Source organism: Bos javanicus, chromosome X (genome assembly GCF_032452875.1).
Source record: "Bos javanicus breed banteng chromosome X, ARS-OSU_banteng_1.0, whole genome shotgun sequence".
Classification (NCBI taxonomy): Eukaryota; Metazoa; Chordata; class Mammalia; order Artiodactyla; family Bovidae; genus Bos; species Bos javanicus.
This window is the reverse complement of record NC_083897.1, coordinates 98,448,262-98,469,105: the sequence shown is the minus strand read 5'-3', so window position 1 is coordinate 98,469,105 and position 20,844 is coordinate 98,448,262. Positions and strand designations below refer to the sequence as shown.

The following is a 20,844-nucleotide window of genomic DNA, read 5'->3' as shown; positions in this document are numbered from 1 at the left end:
AACATATCCCCCTCCCCACCCCCATGGTCTGATGTATCCACTCCAGTGACTATAGCTGATTAACAGCTGGATCACTGACCAGCCTGCTAAAGTCCAGTGACCCCTCCCTGGAAAGTCCCTCACCACTATCCTCTCTTTGCAGGGTGGCCACCAGCACCTAAGGAGCTTGGGTAGGAAAGGGAGACAGAATAGCTGCTGGGAGCCAGAGAGAGAGAGAGAAAGAGGGGCAAGCAACACTGTTGTCCTAAGAGTAGCTGGCCAGCACATCAGCCTTGTGACTGGTTGCCACGGTAAAAACACTCTCACATTCACCAACAGTGGGAAACTAAGAACTAGCACTCTGGGGGTGGAGAGAGCCTGGCAGCTAAAATCTATCCTCTGACCACCTTAGAGGAATCTTCCTGGAGTCCCTAATCTTGTCTTGCAAATAGTAATTTTGTGCCTTGTTCCATGCTTGGCCTGACACTTGACTCATCAATGTGATCTAAGCTTCCCTCAGAAGCACTCTGCAGAACTGAATATTAAACTTGTAGCATGATAATGTTTGGTTACCCCCAAAATAAGAGAAAAAAATACCATCATCTGATCTCTTCTCTGCAGAAATCTGTATTGCAATTTACTCAGGTTAGGTTCTTGTTTTTTGATTCTGTGTGACATATTTTAACATGGCATTGTTCCAGCTTAACCCTGCAACTGATAGGACCACAATAAACAGTGCTACCCCTCAAATACACAATGATACACACACACACACACACACACACTCCGAGTCCTCTGCCCTGGGGTCTAAAGGGAATAGGGACCCTATCATCTATCTGAGTCCTTCACTTTCCAAAACACAGATGTTTTTACCTCAGCCCTGAAATTATTGACAATGTTGTCATCATGGTTTGGGCATTGAGGAGATGGGGTGGCAATAAGTGGAGTTATTTGTGAAATTCTATTCCCCTCTGAGGAATTACTGAAAGGAACCTCACTAGAACACTTGGTTAAATGATAATTATTAAGCTCAGTGCTGCCAGAAGGGTTCAAAACCCCAGTCCTTGCTTTTGGGAAGCTCCTAGGCTAACAGAGAATCTTCTATATAACAGTCTCAAGGCACAATATGATGCAGACCTTAGAGAAGAGCCCTCCTTACTGGTTAAGCTGAGTGCTGAAATATCACTCTTCATACCTTATGATCATATCCCAGGATAAACTTGAAAGGCAAAAAGATAATCCCTGGGCTCAGAAAAGAGAATGCCTTGAGAAGGAGGCATTCAATCTGGGCCTTTTTAGACAGGAGTGAGTGAAACTGTCAATTATTTAGAGGAAAGGATGGGCAAGACTAGTAAGTGTGGCTGGGTATCAAGGAAAACCAAAGGCTAAGTGAAAAACCTTATAGGCTTACCCATCCTTGTGAATTGAAGGTTTAGTTGTCCAATGGGTTTTGGAGCTAGAATTTCTGCAAACAGAAGAATTAGGCAAATTGAATCTTAAACAGGGCTGCTTTATAGAACCTTGATGCCTTGGCTAGAAGGTAGGCCCTTTGGGCTTTCTCTTACCCTTGCTTCTTTGCTCTGTTGGAGTAGAGGCCAGCCCACAGCTCTCTACATTGTCCCCTTCTCTGTAATAGGGATCAGCAGTATGCTGTGTAAAGAGCCATGGTCCACAGAGTTGGGTTCCAGATCATGCCAAGGCATCCATCTAAGCCTTGGGCACTTGTGAAATGGAGATCAAAATAGCTTCTCTACCTGTGGTCCACTACAGAGATGTGAGGTTAGATAGGATAATGAACACCAAAAGCATTTTGTAAGCTGTAAAGTGCAAAGCAAATGAGAAAGACTGGCATTCCGGTTATATAAGTCAGATCTCAGTTTCCTAGGAAGTAGTTGTTTGTTGTTGTTTAGTCACTAAGTTGAGACCATGTGTAAAACACCACTCATTTGAGAAAGCCATTCAACTACAGGAGGTCCAAGGAACCAGCTTCCTTGGCCCATGCTAAGGAAGAGCCAAATGTTAAGGGATTTTAAAGATGTTTGTGGATTTATACAAAGTCCTCTGTTAAGGGCAATTTAAAAAGCCTTCTGTATATGTTGTGGGAGTGGGTGAACTAGGCAGGGTTGTATCCCTGGGATTCAAATTCTCTTCCCCTAGCTTCAGGTTCTCCTCCTAACTAGGCCCAGGGCCATCTCTGCTGGCAAAAGTCAGAGTTGAAATTATGCTGTCTCCTACTTTCCTGCTTTGTCCCTTCCAGAGCCAGGTACCCCACCCATAGTGTCACTGCCCTGTTTCCCCCACAAGGCAGTAGGACAGAAGCCGACAGGAATCACCTGTAGCTAGTGCTCCTTAAGCCCAGTCCCACCTAGCCATCTGACTCAGGCCTCTTTTCCATACTCCTTACTGCCTCACCAGGTCCCAATGCTGTCCTTTCCCACTGGGCTATGCTACCTTTGCTCGGGACCACAGTTCAGGAGAGTGAGGTGGGGCAGAAGGCAAAGGGGACTGCATAGGGGACTGAAAAGGGACAGATTCTGCAGCTCCCTCAGGCTGAGGCTGGCTCCCTTCATAGTTTCTGCCAAGAAAGTAGTCCTGCTAAGTGCAGAGTCCCTCCACCCTAAGGTTTCTCAAACTGCATGCCTATCTAAGTTTCAGTTGGACTGGTGGGTGAGGGAATACTCTAAGGCTACCCTGTGATCCCTGGCAGGGGCCACTTGCTGAAGCTATTGCTAGCACGGCAGGAATTGGGCTGTGTCCATCCCTGCTCCAGAGAGGCCAGCCTCAGGCCATTCTTAGACCAGTGGAAGGCTAAGTCAGAGCTACTTCCTCCTCCTCTCCTCTCAAAACACAGCAAGAGACCAGTCACAAATTTGCCCCAGGAATCCATCTCAGTAACAGGGAAACAGCTGCAGTGAGTCTTGCACATTCTGCTCCCAGCCCTATTTCCTGGGGCCAGCTGAGCCAACTTAGAGAAGGCTGAATTCAGGGAAGAAGTGTGTGGATTTATGCGGTAGCTTCAGAGGCATGGCCTCAACCAGTCGTAGTTTCCCAGACCTCCTCCAAGAAGTTTTCCTGGGAGCAATCCCACTCTGGGTGCATCTTGTGCTTGTACATGCAGTGGAAGGTGGTCTAAGGAAGGAGTAATAAGGACAGGAAGTCCAGCCAGCCTCCCCCCACTTCCTGAGAGTCAGCCAATTCTGCACTGTAATCAGTTCTCCCTACTTGGGGGAAATCCAGCAAGTTCTTTTGGTTTCAACTGGAAAATAAGGCTATTAAGAGTGCCTACATTTTAAAGCTATATTAAGGAATTAAAATCTGATGTATATAAAGTAACAAATAAAATCCACTATATAACAGAGGCTCAAAAACATAGCAATGAGTTTTACATATATTTTATTCAAACTGCTGCTATTAAGTCGCTTCAGTCGTGTCCAACTCTGTGCGACCCCATAGACAGCAGCCCACCAGGCTCCCCCATCCCTGGGATTCTCCAGGCAAGAACACTGGAGTGGGTTGCCATTTCCTTCTCCAATGCATGAAAGTGAAAAGTGAAAGAGAAGTCGCTCAGTTGTATCTGACTCATAGCGACCCCATGGACTGCAGCCTACCAGGCCTCTCCGTCCATGGCATTTTCCAGGCAAGAATACTGGAGTGGGGTGCCATTGCCTTCTCTGTTTTATTCAAACTATAGTTGGACAATTTCTAGCAGCAAAACTACCTCAGTCAGGGTTGACTAAGGTGCTTCCCAGGCTCTAAGGGTATGTCACCAAACCTTCTTGGGCCTCAATTTACACAAATGGTAAATGAAGGAGCCTTCATTTCTTCTCACAGGAGGCTTCAGTTCTTTTAGTCAACTTTTGATTTCGGGGGCCCAAAATATTTCCTCAAATCAGCTACTGGTTTACAGCTCTAGTTTATCTGGGAATCTCCACTAGCCAGGTTCTCTAGCCCAAGCCAGAAAGGTCAACAATCCAAACTTAGCTAAAGTACCGATACAAAGGAAATTCAAATCAACAAATGTCCTTCATCCACTCCTGGTACTTGTTGTTTAATCACTAAGTCATGTTCTACTCTTTTGTGACTTCCATAGACTGTAGCTTGCCTGGCTCCTCTGCCCATGGGATTCCCCAGGCATAAATACTGCACTATGTTGTCATTTCCTTCTTTAGGAGATCGTCCCAACCCAGGGATAGAACTCACATCTCCTGCATTGGCAGGCAGATTCTTTACCACTGAGCCACAAGGGAAGCACTCATGGTACTTACCAGTTTACAAAATGTTCCCCACATCCTCATTCACCCCCATTTCTCCTTTCTAGTGATCCACTAATCAGGCCTGGTTGCTGTTGCTGTTTAGTCACTAAGTCATGTCTCTTTTGCAACACTATAGACTGTACCCAACCAGGTTCCTCTGTCCATGGGATTTTCCTGGCATGAATACTGGAGTGGAGAATACTTTCTTCTCAAATGCACATGAAACATTCCCAGGATAGACCACATCCTGGTTCACAAATCAAGAATCAGTAAATTTAAGAAAACTGAAATCATATCAAGCATCTTTTCTGACCACAACACTGAGACTAGGTATCAATTACAGGAGGAAAAAAACTGTATAAAACACAAACACATGGAGATCGAACAATACATTTCTAAATAACAAACAGGTTATTGAAGAAGTGAAAAGAGAAATCAAAAAGTTCCTAGAAAAACATGACAGTGAAATCATGATGACCCAAAACCTATGGGATGCAGCAAAAGCAGTTCTAAGAGGGAAGTTTATACACAATCCTACCTCAAGAAACAAACAAACAAACAAAAACATCTAATAGACAACCTAACTTTACACCTAAAACAACTGGAAAAAGAAGAACAAATGAAAAGACCCAAAGTTAGCAGAAGGAAAGAAATCAAACATCAGAGCATAAGTAAATGAAAAGGAAATGAAGGGACAATACTAAAGATTAATAAAACTAAAAGCAGATTCTTTGAGAAGATAAATAAAATTGACAAACCTTTAGCCAGACTCATAAAGAAAAAAAGGGAGAAGAATCAAATCAACAAAATTAGAAATGAAAAAGGAGGGGTTACAACAGACAATGCAGAAATACAAAGCATTATAGGAGACTATTATGAACAACAATATGGCAATAAAATAGATAACCTGGAAGAAATGGACAGATTCGTAGAAAGGTTCAATCTTCCAAGACTGAACCAGGAAGAAATAGAAACAATGAGCAACTCAATTACAAGCACTGAAGTTGAAGCTGTGATCAAAAATCTCCCAGAAAATGGCTTCACAGGAGAATTCTATCAAACATTTAGAGAAGAGCTAATGCCTATCCTTCTAAAACTCTTTCAAAAAATTGCAGAGGAAGGGACACTTCCGATCATTCTATGAGGTCACCATCACCCTGATACCAAAACCTGACAAAGACAACACAGAAAAAGAAAACTTCAGGTCAATATCACTGATGAATATAGATGCAAAAATCCTCAACAAAATTTTAGCAAACAGAATTCAGCAACACATCTAAAAGCTCATATATCATGAACAAGTGGGCTTTATCCCACAGATGCAAGGATTCTTCAATATTTGCAAATCAATCATATGTGATATACCATATTAACAAATTGAAGGATAAAAACCATATGATTATCTCAATAGATGCAGAGAAAGTCTTTGACAAAATTCAACACCCATTTATGATAAAAACTCTCCAGAAAGCAGGCACAGAAAGAATATACCTCAGCCTAATAAAAGCCATATGTGATAAACCCACAGCAAACATTATCCTCAATGGCAAAAAATTGAAAGCACTTCCCCTAAAGTCAGGAACAAGACAAAGGTGCCCACTCTCACCACTACTATTCAACATAGGTTTGGAAGTTTTAGCCACAGCAATCAGAGAAGAAAAAGGAAAAAAAAAAGGAATCCAGATCAGAAAAGAAGAAGTAAAACTCTCACTGCTTGCAGATGACATGATCCTCTACATAGAATACCCTAAAGACACTACCAGAAAATTGCTAATCAATGAACATAGCAAAGATGCAGGATATAAAATTAACACACAGAAATCCCTTGCATTCCCATACACTAACAATGAGAAAGCAGAAAGAGAAATTAAAGAAAAAATCTCATTCACCATTGTGATGAAGAGAACAAAATACTTAGGAATAAATTTACCTAAAGCAACAAAAGACCTATATATAGAAAACAATAAAACACTGATGAAAGAAATCAAAGATGACACAAATAGATGGAAAAATATACCATGTTCATGGATCAGAACAATCAATATAGTGAAAGTGAGTAGACTATCGAAAGCAATCTAGATTCAATGTAATCCCTATCAAGCCACCAATGGTATTTTTCACAGAACTAGAACAAACAATTTCACAATTTGTATGGACATACAAAAAACCTCGAATAGCCAAAGCCATCTTGAGAAAGAAGAATGGAACTGGAGGAATCAACCTGCCTGACTTCAGACTATACTGCAAAGCCACAGTCATCAAGACAGTATAGTACTGACACGAAGACAGAAATATAGATCAATGGAACAAAATAGAAAGTCCAGAGATAAATCCATGCATCTATGGACACCTTATCTTTGACAAAGGAGGCAAGAATATACAATGGAGAAAAGACAATCTCTTTAACAAGAGGTGCTGGGAAAACTGGTCAATCACTTGTAAAAGAATGAAACTAGAACACTTTCTAACACCATACACAAAAATAAACTCAAAATGGATTAAAGATCTAAATGTAAGACCAGAAACCATAAAACTCCTAGAGGAAAACATAGGCAAAACATTCTCTGACACAAATCACAGCAAGATCCTCTATGACCCATCTCCCAGAGTAATGGAAATAAAAGCAAAAATAAACAAACGGGACCCAATTAAACTTAAAAACTTTTGCACAATACAGGAAACTATAAGCAAGGTGAAAAGACAGCCTTCAGAGTGGGAGAAAATAACAGCAAACGAAACAAATGACAAAGAATTAATCTCAAAAAAATACAAACAGCACATGCAGCTCAATATCAGAAAAATAAAGGACCCAATAAAAAAATGTGCCAATGATCTAAACAGACATTTCTCCAAAGAAGACATAGAGATGGCTAACAAACACATGAAAAAATGCTTAACATCACTCATTATCAGAGAAATACAAAGCAAAACCACAATGATGTACCATCTCATGCCTGTCAGAATGGCTGCTGTCAAAAAGTCTACAAACAATAAATGCTAGAGAAGGTGTAGAGAAAAGGGAACCCTCTTACACTGTTGGTGGGAATGCAAACTAGTACAGCCACTATGGAGAACAGTGTAAAGATTCCTTAAAAACTGAAAATACAACTTCTTTATGACCCACCAATCCCACTGCTCGGCATGCACACTGAGGAAACCAGAATTGAGAGAGACATGTGCACCCCAATGTTCACTGGAGCACTATTTACAATAGCTAGGACATGGACGCAACCTAGATGTCCATTGGCAGACAAATGGATAAGAAAGTTGTGGTACATATACACAATGGAATTATTACTCAGCTATTAAAAAGAATGCATTTGAATCAGTTCTAATGAGGTGGATGAGACTGTAGCCTATTAAACAGAGTGAAGTAAGTCAGGAAGAAAAACACCAATACAGTATATTAACGCATATATATGGAATATAGAAAGATGGTAATGGTGATCCTATATGTGAGACAGTGAAAGAGACAGATATAAAGTACAGACTTTTGGACTCTGTGGGAGAAGGCAAAGGTGGGATGATTTGAGAGACTAACATTAAAACATGTATATTACCATATGTGAAACAGGGTACTCAAAGCCAATGCACTGGAAGAACTCAGAGGGATGGGATGGGGAGGAAGTGGGAGGGGAGTTCCGGATGAGGACACATGTACACCCATGGCTGATTCATGTCAATGTATGGCAAAAACCACCACAATATTGTAAAGTAATTAGCCTCCAATTAAAATAAATACATTTAAAATAAAAGAAAAAAAATTGAAAGATAAAAACTATATGATAATCTCAATAGAAAGAAAGCCTTTGACAAAATTCAACACCCATTTATGATATAAACTCTTCAAAAAATGGGCATAGAAGGAATCTACCTCAACAAAATAAAGGCCATATAAACCCACAGCAAATATTACTCTCAATGGTGAAAAACTGAGAGCATTCCCTCTATGATGAGGAATAAGACAACAGTGCCAACTCCTGTCACTATTATTCACCACAGTTTTGGAAGTCCTAGCTATGGCAATCAGAGAAGAAAATGAAATAAAAGGAATCCAGGTTTGAAAAGAAGTAAAACTCTCACTGTTTGCAGGCATTATACTATATATAGAAAATCCTAAAGATACTATCAGAAACTTACCAGGACCAATCAGTGAATTTAGTAAAGTCACAGGATACAAAATCAATACACAGAAATCCCTTGCATTCCTATATCCTAACAATGAAAAATCAGAAAGAGAAATTAAGGAAATGATCCTAGGAATAAATTTACCTAAAGAAACAAAAGACCTGTATATAGGAAAGTATAAAACACTGATGAAAGAAATCAAAAATAACACAATTAGATGGAGAAATATACCATGTCTTGGATTGGAAAAATCAATATAGTGAAAATGAGTATATTACCCAAAGCAATCTATAGATTCAACATAATCTCTATCAAACTACCAATGGTATTTTTCACAGAACTAGAACAAATAATTTCACAATTTGCATGGAAACACAAAAGACTCTGAATAGCCAAAGCCATCTTGAGAAAGAAGAATGGAACTGGAGGAATCAACCTTCCTGACTTTAGACTATATACTACAAAGCTATAGTCATCAAGACAGTATGGTATGTGTACTCAGTAGCTCAACCATGTCCAAATTTTTGCGACCCCGTGGGCTGTAGGCTTCTCTGTCCATGGGATTTCCAGGCAACAATACTAGAAGATGGGTTGCCATCTTCTCAACCCCAAGACAGTATGGTACTTGCACAAAAACAGAAATATAAACCAATGGAACAAAATCTTAAAGCCCAGAGATAAACCCACACACCTGTGAGCACCTTATCTTTGACAAAGGAGGCAAGAATATACAATGGGGCAAAGACAATCTCTTCAATAAGTGCTGCTGGGAAAACTTGACAGCTATTTGTAAAAGAATGAAATTATAACACTTCCTAACACCTTGCTGCTGCTGCTGCTAAGTTGCCTCAGTCATGTCCGAATCTGTACGACCCCATAGATGGCAGCCCACCATGGTCCCCCATCCCTGGGATTCTCCAGGCAAGAACACTGGAGTGGGTTGCCATTTCCTTTTCCAATGCATGAAAGTGAAAAGTGAAAGTGAAGTCACACAGTCATGTCTGACTCTCAGCGACTCCATGGACTGCAGCCTACCAGGCCTCTCCATCCACGGGATTTTCCAGGCAAGAGTACTGGAGTGGGTTGCCATTGCATACTCTGTCCTATCACCATACACAAAGATAAATTCAAAATGGATTAAAAACCTAAATGTACGACCAGAAACTATAAAACTCTTAGAGAAAAACATAGGCAAAATATTCTCTGACGTAAATTACAACAAGATCCTCTATGACCCACCTCCCACTGCTGCTGCTGCTTTGTCACTTCAGTCTTGTCTGAGTCTGTGTTACCCTAATGGACTGCAGCCTGCCATGCTCCTCTGTCCATGGGAATCTCCAGGCAATACTAGAGTGGGTTGCCATGCACTCCTCCAGGGGATCTTCCCAACTCAGGGATTGAACCTGTGTCTCCTGCATCACAGGCAGATTCTTTACCACTGAGCCACCAGGGAAGTCCCATGACCCGCCTCCTAGAGTAATGGAAATAAAAACAAAAATAAACAAGTGGGACCTAGGTAAACTTAAAAGGTTTTTGCACAGCAAAGGAAACTATAAACAAGGTGAAAAGACAACCCTCAGAATGGGAGAAAATAACAGCAAATGAAACAGCTGACAAAGAATTAATTTCCAAAATATACAAGCAGTTTATGCAGCTCAATACCAGAAAAAAACAAGCAATCCAATCAAAAAGTGGGCAGAAGACCTAAACAGACATTTGTCCAAAGAAGACATAAAGATGACTAATAAAACACACGAAAAGATGGTCAAGATTGCTCATAATTAGAGAAATGCAAATCAAAACTACAATGAAATATCACCTCACACGTCTCAGAATGGCCATCATAAAAAAATCTACAAACAATAAATTCTAGAGAGAGTGTGGAGAAAAGGGAACCCTTTTGCACTGTTGATGGAAATGTAAATTGATATAGCCACTATGGAAGACAGTATGGAGATTCCTTAAAAAACTAGGAATAAAACTACCATATGACCCAACAATCCCAGTTCTGGGCATATACCCTGAGAAAACCATAATTAAAAAAGACACATGTACCCCAGTGTTCACTGCAGCACTATTTATAGTAGCTAGGACATGGAAGCAACCTAGATGTCCAACTGATGAATGGATATAGAAGATATGGTACATATATATACAATGGAATATTACTCAGCCATAACAAGGAACACATTTGAGTCAGTGCAAAGGAGGTGGATGAACCTAGAACCTATTATACAGAGTGAATTAAACCAGAAAGAGAAAAACAAATATAATGTATTAACACACATATATGAAATCTAGAGAGATGGTTCTGATGAACCTATTTGCACAACAAAAATGGAGATGCAGACATAGAGAACAGACTTATGGACACAGAGTGGTAGGAAGGAGAGGGTGGGACGAATGGATAAAGTGGCATGGAAACACACACTAACATATGTAAAATAGACAGCCAGTTGGAATCTGCTGTATGACTCAGGGAACTCAAACTGGGGCTCTGTGATAACCTAGAGGGGTGGGATGAGGTGGGAGGGAGGCTCAAGAGTGAAGGGACACAGTATACCTATGGCTGACCCATGTTGATATAGGGCAGAAACCAATACAATATTATAATTATCCTTAAATTATAAAGTAATACATTAAAAAAAAAAAAAGAATACTGGAGTGGGTTGCCATTTCCCTAGGGGATGTTAACTCCTTGTCACACAGAGAAAAAAATTGTTAAGGCTTGGGAGAAGACTTGCCAAAGGTCACACAGTGGGATGATGACAGAGCCACACCAACTTCCAGGCCTCTGAGTCTCAATTCTATGCCACTCTGCTGCACTGTGCTGGCCCCTAATCAAGGAAGAAGACTTAGAGTGAGGACTATGCAGGTTCCCCTCACACCTGTAAGAGCCATCCTCTTCCTCTCCCATCACACTCTTGTACCAATCCAGCTGAGCCTTCTCTTCAGTATTTCCAGTCCTCACTGGCTACCACTATTTTGGTCCCACCTAGAACATTCCAGAAAGCTTTCTGTGGCTATTATTCTTATCCAGAAACCCCACTATCACCACTCCCAAACTGTGGAACATGTTCCTCTACTCTTCTCCTTGGGAGATAAGTTTGAGGGGCCAAAACAAAGGTCCAAACAGAAACCTGCCATTGGGGACAAACATAAAGGTAAAGACAAAATGAAACTAAAGAATTTGAGCTATTGTTTAAGAAAAATGACCTACAAGATCTGGAATTTGAATTAACATTTCTAAAGCCCACAGCCAAAGTCTACTCTCAAAACCATTTTTTTTCAGGACCTGAAGGAAGGGCTGTCTAGCTTGGTACCCTTTGGGAGAGCTGTAAATGCTGCTGGTAGAGCCCCAATCAAGCTATCCCTGCAACTACTCCTCCCCTAATTTGCAGCCTTCCTGAGAGGCACCTCTTCTTAAGGGGGGCATCTCACTAACTCTAGATGTAGCATAGACTCCAAAATGAGCCCTCTAGCCCCTGTTCCCATTTCCTCAACACCAGCCCCTCAAATGAATTATCTTATTCAGCCATGAGTAATTCATTCACCCCAGCCTCAGCCTGTCTGTTCTTTTCTCTTGAATGCAGCCTCCTTCATCTTATACAGCAGTCACCACATCTAGCACAGAGCAGCAGCTCAAACAATGTTGGTTCAACTGAATTCTAATTCAGCTAGAGCTTATCAGCCCAAAACTAAAATGCCAGAGTCACTCCTTTCAGGCTGGAGATTTGAGAAAGAGACCTAACCTTTTTGAAGAAAATGCTACCTACCATATGGAGTCACAGTAAGGATTAGAGATGATAAATATAAAAGATAGATTACTTGCTAGGTACCAAGAAGATGTTCAATAAAGGGCCCTTGTGATAGGGCCTCTTGCAGCTACCTTCTCCACTCTAGTTCCTCAGCTTTCCCCTCACTGAGATGAGGATGACAAAAGTCTCTTAACAGCATTTCCTCTGGTCCCTCCTGCTGCAGCACTGAAATCCCACCCCCTTGCCTCCCCACTTCCATCTCATCCATCCTGCACACCCTTGCCAGATTCATTTTCTTACAACTCTGATTTCAGTGCATCACACCTTGACTTACTAAATTATTCAGCACTGCCTACAAGATTAAGGCCAACTCCCTTTGCCTGACCTTCAAGACTTGCTCTCTCCATGTCGCTTGCAGGTTTCCTAGGCTCACTTCTCTGGCCCTTAGCCTCAGCCCCAAATATACAGGGCTTATCCAGTCTAGGAGGTATGGTCACTCAGACTCTGCCTCTACCTAGAAATGGGCTTACCTGGTGAAACTTCTTGATGCAGCAGCTTTCTCCTCAGGCTACTGAGCCTGCCTCTCCAGCTTGCCTCGAATGGTGAGGGCTCTGGGAACCACCTACTTGCTACTCTCCTCTAAGGCTCCCAAACTGCCTTAGAAAGGAATGTATTCAAAGGTGTCATGCCTGAATCATAAGGCTTCCATTATTTCAGTACTAACTCAGCAAGGGTGAGATCAAAGGCAACATACCTCCTTCTTCCTCTGTTCAGATGAAGAACAGGAGAGGAGATAACTCCAGGGAAAGAGATGTGATAAGGCAGTCAGAAAAGCCTGCAGAGGAACAGCTGGATCAAGTTAACAATGGAGACTCCTGACTTTCCTAGGTATCCTCTATATGTACCATATCCTGTATATGCACCATACCCTAAGTGAGAGACCTCAGTAAAGAAACGGAGGTTTGGGAGGGGATCAAATCAGTGTGCTTAGAGGAAGAAGCATTAAATTGAGGGCCAGGGACTTTATGCTCTTATGTAACCTTTGGCAAACAAATCACTTCCCTGTTCTGGGCCTCAGTTTTCCCATTTAGAAATGGGAGACTGGACTGGGAATCTGTTTCCTCCAGGCTGCATGAAGCTGGGGAAAGGACAGTATTGTGTTTAGTTTTCCAGTGGCTGCTGAGTCAGGAGTCATGTTGAGGAAATGTCATTTTGGGGGTTCTAGGCTTCACTGGGAGGCCTGGATGCCTATCTGGTTGGGCCCACTGCAGAACAGAGGTGAACTGCAGCCCTGCCTCACTCCATATGCCTCTCACTTCTACCCTCCCTCTGCAAGCCCACCCAACACTCTACTTTTCTGAATGTGCTAGGCCTAGCCTATGAATATATGAAATGTACAGATTCTTGAGGGACCACAAGCTGGCCAGGCCCAGCCCTCTCTCTGGAGAACTGCAGCCCCCAGTTGAGGGGTACTGTCTAGAGAAGAGGTGTTAGTATCTGCTTGGAAACCCAGCAGGGGGGAAAAAAAAAAGAAACTGTAGCTAAAAGCAGTGAAGGCTCTGCAACAAGAAATGCAGATCAAAAGGTTGCAAAGCTCCCCAACTCATCCCCATCCCCTGCAGCACCATTATGCCTGCCTCTGACTCCACCAAACTTCCTCAGGCCATTTTCTTCATTGTACTTATTATCCCCTAATCCCAAAAGGGGAGGTGCAGGGGAGCAATGCACCCTCATTCAGCTAGCACCTGCACTTCTGCAGTGGTTCTGCCTGCCTTGCTAGCAACATGAACAGGTTTGAAAAATAAGACCAAGGAGACATGAAAGACTGATTATTTAATTCAGAGAAGTTGAAGGTGGAAGAGATGGTTTAATGCCCATGAAATTGCCATGAATTGTCAAGCAGTAGAGCTATGGTGGGAGAAGGTAATAGCACCCCACTCCAGTACTCTTGCCTGGAAAATCCCATGGATGGAGGAGCCTGGAAGGCTGCAGTCCATGGGGTCGCTGAGGGTCGGACACGAATGAGCGACTTCACTTTCACTTTTCACTTTCATGTATTGGAGAAGGAAATGGCAACCCAGTCCAGTGTTCTTGCCTGGAGAATCCCAGGGACGGGGGAGCCTTGTGGGCTGCCGTCTATGGGGTCGAACAGAGTCAGACACGACTGAAGCGACTTAGCAGCAGCAGCAGCAGCAGAGCTATGGTGGCCAGCTGTTCTCAACCCCACCTGCCAACACACACACACATACACACATACACACACACACACACTTGGTTTAAGTATAGCATGAGAGGCTCAGATTACATCTGAGAAAGAACTTCCTGGCCATGAGATGGGTAAACCAAGAATGACTGACACAAAAGTCTATGAAATGCCTCTTCTGAGGGCTTTACTTTTATCACCCAGTCTATCTACCTGGACAGGACTTGAGGCTGGGGAACTGAAGAAATAACACTAGGCAGCTCTCTTCTAACCCCTTCTTCCTCTTTGGTTCTTCAAAGAAGCTAGACTTGTTGCTATTTCTTTCATTCCCTTCATCCTCTGGTTCAGAGTGTAAATGTAACAGTTCTTGAGGAATTTTTAACACCTCCACTATACTATGAGAGAAACACTGGATTGCCAGCTTCTTTCAACTACTTCTCTTCTGAAACTTTCAGCCCCTGACAGGTTGTAGAACAAGCCTGAAAAAGCAAGAGACGTGAAAGGGGAGGAGTTCCTAGAAAGCTAACCAAGCTTCTTTTCACTCTTGATGAATGGGTGAGGTAAGAAGAGGGGTTGATTCATGTGATTTGTACTGATTTATGCTGAATGGATACAGTGGATAAGAGGAGCTGCATAGGAGGCAGTTGGTGGTGGTGGTGTTTAGTTGCTAAGTCTCTCCCTAAATTCTATGTGAACTTAAGCGAGTCTCTGCTGCTTTGCGAGGCCTTGGGATTCCCGTCTGTAAGAAAAGGAGCCCAAACTGGTGCTTCCTGAAGGCGTGTCCAGCTTGGAGAAAAATGATCAGCAAAGGACTAAGGAGCACTCAGCCTTTACCACATTGGTATATAGAATCCTGGCTCTGTCCTTCCTCGCCACCCCACCAAGATCCCCTGCAAGGCCAAAGAGAGGCTGACAATATACAGTTTCCCTCTAGAGATAGCCTGCTCCCCTAGTTCCTCCAGATCCAAAGATGACTTTTTACCCGCCCAACTTATGGCACTCTTCCAATCCCTTTCTAAGAACCCATTCTAAAACCCTTTCTAAAATCCTGTTTTATTGTGGCATATCTGCACACAAAAAAATATCAGAACTTCCCAATTCCCCACTCTTTGATGGCCCCTTCCTTCATTCCTTCAAGATCAGACCCCATTTCACAACCTGGCATTTGGGAAACCCAACACCACTGGGCCTCAATTTCCTTTTTACCTTGCTGTTGCTGTTGTTCAGTTGCTAAGTCACGTCTGACTCTTTAAGACCCCAGGAACTGCAGCATGCCAGGCTTCCCTGTCCTTCACTATCTCCCAGAGTTTGCTCAAATCCATGTTCATTGAGTCAGTGATGCCATTCAACCATCTCATCCTCTGTTGCCCCCTTCTCCTTCTGCCCTTAATCTTTCCCAGCATCATGGTCTTTCCCAGCGAGTCAGCTCTTTGGACCAGGTGGTTAAAGTATTGGAGGTCCAGTTTCAGCATCAGTCCTTTCAATGAATATTCAGGACTGATATCCTTTATGATTGACTGGTTGGATCTTCTTGCAGTCCAAGAAGACTCAAGAGTCTTCTCCAATAACACAGTTCAAAAGCATTAATTCTTCAGCACTCAGCCTTCTTATTGTCCAACTCTCACATCCATACAAGACTACTGGAAAAACCACAGCTTTGACTATACAGATCTTTGTTGGCAAAGTGACGTCTCAGCTTTGTAATATGCTATGTAGATTTGTCATAGCTTTCCTTCCAAGGAGCAAGCGTCTTTTAATATCATGGCTGCAATCATTGTCTGCAGTGATTTAGGGCCCAAGAAAATACAATCTGTCACTGCTTCCACTTTCTCCCCCTTCTATTTGTCATGAAGTGATGGGAACGAATGCCATAATCTCAGTTTTTTGAATGTTGAGTGTTAATCCAGTTTTTTCACTCTTTTCTTTCACTTTCATCAAGAGAGTCTTTAGTTCCTCTTCACTTTCTGCCATTAGAGTGGTATCATCTGCATATCTGAGGCTGTTGATATTTCTCCCAGAAATCCTGATTCCAGCTTGTGATTCATCCAGCTCAGCATTTCACATGATGTACTCTGCATACAAGTTAAATAAGCAGGGTGATAATATACAGCCTTGATGTACTCCTTTCCCAATTTTGAACCAGTCCATTGTTCCATGTCCAGTTCTAACTGTTGCTTCTTGAACTGCATATAGGTTTCTCAGGAGGCAGGTAAGGTGGTCTGGTATTCCCATCTCTCGAAGAATTTTCCACAGTTTGTTGTGATCCACACAGTCAAAGGCTTTAGCATAGTCAATGAAGCAGATGTTTTTCTGGAATTCCCTTGCTTTCTCTATGATTCAATGGATGTTGGCAATTTGATCTCTGGTTCCTCTGCCTTTTCTAAATCCAGCTTGAACATCTGGAAGTTCTGGGTATTTTTTGGTTGAGATTGTAAGGGGCCTTTCTACCTTGGAGCCATACGATTTCAACCAGAAAAGACTGTCACTTCACTCATCCTGCTTGCCAGCCACTCCCTCCCATTCCTAATTTTGCTTATACAACTATACTTTGCCTAACCAAAACCCCTCTAATTTCTGGAGGCTTCCCAGGAGAATACCCCATGTACACACAGATCTCTCATCTCTCTCCATGGCAGCTGTCTCTAGATTCATGAATTAGCTGGGGACTGGGCAATGCAGGTCCTGAGCTTATAGACACTGTGCTTTATTTTTTTTAATTGTAGATGAAACCCATTCCCCTTCTCAATCATCATTATGTATACTCAATAAATATCTGAGACTTGAGTATCATTTTTCTAATCATTTTCATGTGAATCAGGACAAGAGCCAGTTGGGAACATAAAGGTCTTCTCCAAAGCTTGACAGACATTAAGTCCTTCCTGAGTATTCATTACCGCTGTGCATTGCTAGGGTTTCATGGAACTTCAGCTGAGATTCAGGTTTCATTTACCCCTGTAAGAAGTTTGGAAAGAACCCAGACATTCATGGTATCAGGGAAACAAGGTAGAGGCAGGGAAATTTAATTATAGTTTGTTTCCTAAGCCAGAAAATGCCCAAGGGATGCAGGTGGCCTGGAGGAGTTCTGAGTTCTGAGAAAGAAGAGGTCATCTGGATTGCAAGAGATGGAAAGGCACTAAGGATATAGGCCCAGAGCTGAGAGGGAAGAGAATTTGAACACTGTAGGGTGAGTGAGTCAGAGTGTGGGGAGGAGAGTCATATAGGGCAGGGATGTTGGGTGGCTGCTGGTTTGAGACAGTGCAGAGGACATGTCCAGCTCTGAACCAGAGATACCCAGATCTAAGTAGGGGGATTGAATTGGTGCTTGGTCAAAGTGAGAGGAGGTGACTGTACTGTCCTATTTGCAGTTCTTGCTAGTGTCACAAAAGTCCCCAGCTAGCCTTCCATTAAAGTGAGGGATTTACTGGGTCTCATTTTCTCCTCTCATAGGTGCCTAGGCTTTGCCAGGGACCTGTAGTGTACAGAGTTTTCCACCCTCAGAGGTGTGTTAAAGGTCCAAGAAGTGCCTTTCAAGTCCCTAGACAGCTCCTGGGCTTCCCTGGTGGCTCAGATGGTAAAGAATCCACCTGCAATGCAGGAGACCTGGGTTCGATCCCAGGGTTGGGAAGATCCGCTGAGGAGGGCACGGCAACCCACTCTGGTATTCTTGCCTGAAGAACTCCCGTGGACAGAGATGTCTGGTGGGCTACAGTCCATGGCATGGCAGAGTCAGACACGACTGAGCAACTAAGTACAGCACAGCACAGATAGCTCCCTCCCTCTTGCTCCTCAGAAAGGCCTATAGTCCACAGAAAGGGGCACACTTCCATGCAGACTGAGCAGTGGGTGGGGCCGATTGAGGGGAGCTGCACTGAGGGAGGGGGCTCTGCTGGACTCCCCAAGGTGTGGGTGGGGAGTCCAACAAAGAAGGACCCTCCATCAAGCCCATGTGAATGCAGCAGGCAGGTAAAGCTGCAGGAGATATTTGTGTGAGGGGCAAAGGTTCACCTTGACTCCCGTGGCCCATGCCAAGGCAAGCTTGGCCCATGGAGGCTGGATCTGCAGGGCCTGTCCTGAGCTGTGGCACGCCTAGCACAGCCCCTCACCGCCGGGAGAGCCTAGGCCAAGTCTGACGGTCACCAGTCAGAGGTGTCTGCAGCAGACAATGACAGCGGCCCAGCAGGCTGGGTATTTTCAGCAACTTTGAAGTTGGAGGATTTGGCTGCTTCTCTAGCTCTCTCACACACACCCAAACGGCTGTTTCTCTACTACAATAATTGCTTCCCCGACCTATGGCACAGAACCGCGCGCCCCCCCCCCCCGCCCCCCGCCACACACACATACACCACACCACATCACACCATGGTTATCGCTATTTTTAAACCAGAGGTTGGAGAGAAAAGCGCAGCCAGTACCCTCCAAGGGGACAGGAGATGAGGCAGGGCGGGGGAGGGGGAGCAGGGACAGGAGGGAGGCACGGGGGCGAGGGAGAGTTTGACAAAGCGGCCTTGCAGCTCTAACCCAAGGACTAGCTTGAGCTGCTGACCTAACCCAAGGTACTCCGAGAGATGGGTTGCCAGCCCCTCTGTCCGCGGGGGCGGGCGCCAGATGCGCCCGGAAGCCCAGGAGCAGGGGGCGCGGCTGGTTGGGGCCTCAAGGCCGAGGTTCCAAAGGGAAGTGAGCAGCCCACAGGCAAAATTGAGCTCCTCGAGGGAGGAGACAGACAAAGTAGATACCCCAACCCACGCCAATGCAAGTACCCGTCGGGCCCAGGCCAGCGCGTAGGCTTCGTCCCTAGAGAAGAGGGAAAGGCAGGAGATGCGCCGGGAAGAGGAGGGGCGGCAGCCGGGCCGCTGTGATGAGCGATACTCGTCTAACACAGCTGTTCCAGCTAATGTGCTACAACAAAGCTGTAGAGCTCCGGGCCTACAAAAGCACCGCTGGGGGTGCTGGTTGGCTTCTCCCCTCATGAGACCACAGGGCAGCACGTGCGGGTTGCCTCCCCTGCCTCCCCCGAGAGCCCCGAGGTATGGCCCAGGATAGCCCGCCGGCCTGCCTTCCTCTTTCCACCTCTAGCCGCGGTCGCTAGCGCTCAGAAGACATGGCTCTGACCCTCACCAGAAAGTCCTTAAAGCTGGTTCCAAAGGGGAGCGCAGAGCGGTCCGGACGCCGACCGGCCCAGCCCTTAGAGCTCCTTTCCAGGCGGCCAGAGTGGAGCACTGCACCGTATGGCGGGCAGGCGGAGGCTCCTGCTGCGCGCAATGCTTACCCGGCCCTGTCCGATTTCCAGCCGGGTTTTTGTCTCTTGCGCCGCACTGGCCGGAGCTGGAGCCTTGGCTGCTACGGCTGAGAGCGTCGCCACCGCCGCCCCTGCCGCCGCTGTGGCTCCAGTCACCTCCTGCACCAGGTCCCCTTCCCCAGGCTCTGGACTGCTCCCCCATACCCCTCCCCCGCCCCGGACTTCGCAGCCACAGGGTGGGGCATTGGCTTCCTGATTGGCAGGCGTGTGGTCCAATCACCACAGTGAGAAGGCGTTTCCTGACTCACCCACTGTTTTCCTTGGTGCGTTTCTCTTTAAATGCAAATAAGCGCGGGCGTGGTGTTGGCAGGGGGCGGAGAGGCTCCAGAACCCCTAGCGGGGACTCCTCAGTCCCCCACCCTCTCACGCCGGGCGGGTAGCTGCTTGGCGACGCCGTAAGCTCCAGGGGCTGGTCCCGTCAGTATGGAGCTCTCTGGAGCCCGGTTTCGCTTTTGCAGGCGCTTTTATTTCCGTGGCCGCTGTGCAATCGGGCCGCGGCGCGCTGGCCGCCACCGGTAGTTTATTCCAGAGCGAGAGGCCCTCTGGGAGAGGCGGGGTGGAGAGGTTGGGGTTCCTGGGGGACTACAGAGCACCCCCTGCACTTTGCCGGCCCCCTCCTTAGGCATAGAATCAAGGCCCCGGGCGCCTGCCCCGGAGCCGCTCAGAGGGACCCACCTGCCAGGAAAGTCAGTTGCAGCTCCAGCGTCCCAGCTTCCTCCGCCTTTTCGGCACACTGGAGCCTTAAGAGACCATAGAGTCCAGCTTCTGCCAGTTACTGAAAAGTCTGTTGCTGCCCAGAGAAGAGAGAGTGCTTCCCCAAGGTCACCTATCCTGCTAGTAACTGGGGCAGATTTGGAATTCAGGACCCGGGCTCCCAGTCCAGGGCTGCTTTCACTTTTCTTCTTTGTAAAGACCTGTTTCCGTGATTGACTCTCACCCTAATTTCCCACTTTTTATGGAACTTGAGGGGATCCCCAATGTCTCTAGTGGCCTTCTCAGCCCTTTGATGTTGAGCTAGGCTTTGTGCAGTTCCCTATCCCTGAAAAACCTGGGTATTGAGAGAAAAATCTTGTCTGGGCTCAGACTGGAGGTCAAAGTTGAAGGTGGAATGAGGAGGCCTGTAGCAGCCTTGCTGCTGATGTGTCTGGGATGTGGTAGGGGGCCAGCCTGAATTTGGGTCTCTAGCCTGAGGGCATTAAATGGCATTAGTGGCTGTCAGGGCCAGGT

At 45.0% G+C, this 20,844-nt stretch overlaps 1 protein-coding gene across 6 annotated transcripts in view; it reads right to left on the bottom strand.

Annotated features, from left to right (window-relative positions):
* AMER1 (APC membrane recruitment protein 1) overlaps positions 1-19,772 on the bottom strand; it is a 69,036-nt gene extending 49,264 nt beyond the window's left edge. For 4 of the 6 annotated variants that reach the window (XR_009735081.1, XR_009735082.1, XR_009735080.1 and 1 more), the window contains exon 1: positions 19,588-19,772. The gene's annotated coding sequence lies outside the window, so the exon portion shown is untranslated. The other 2 variants (XM_061410314.1, XM_061410315.1) reach the window with 2 other exon arrangements.
* Positions 19,773-20,844: the final 1,072 nt, after the last annotated feature.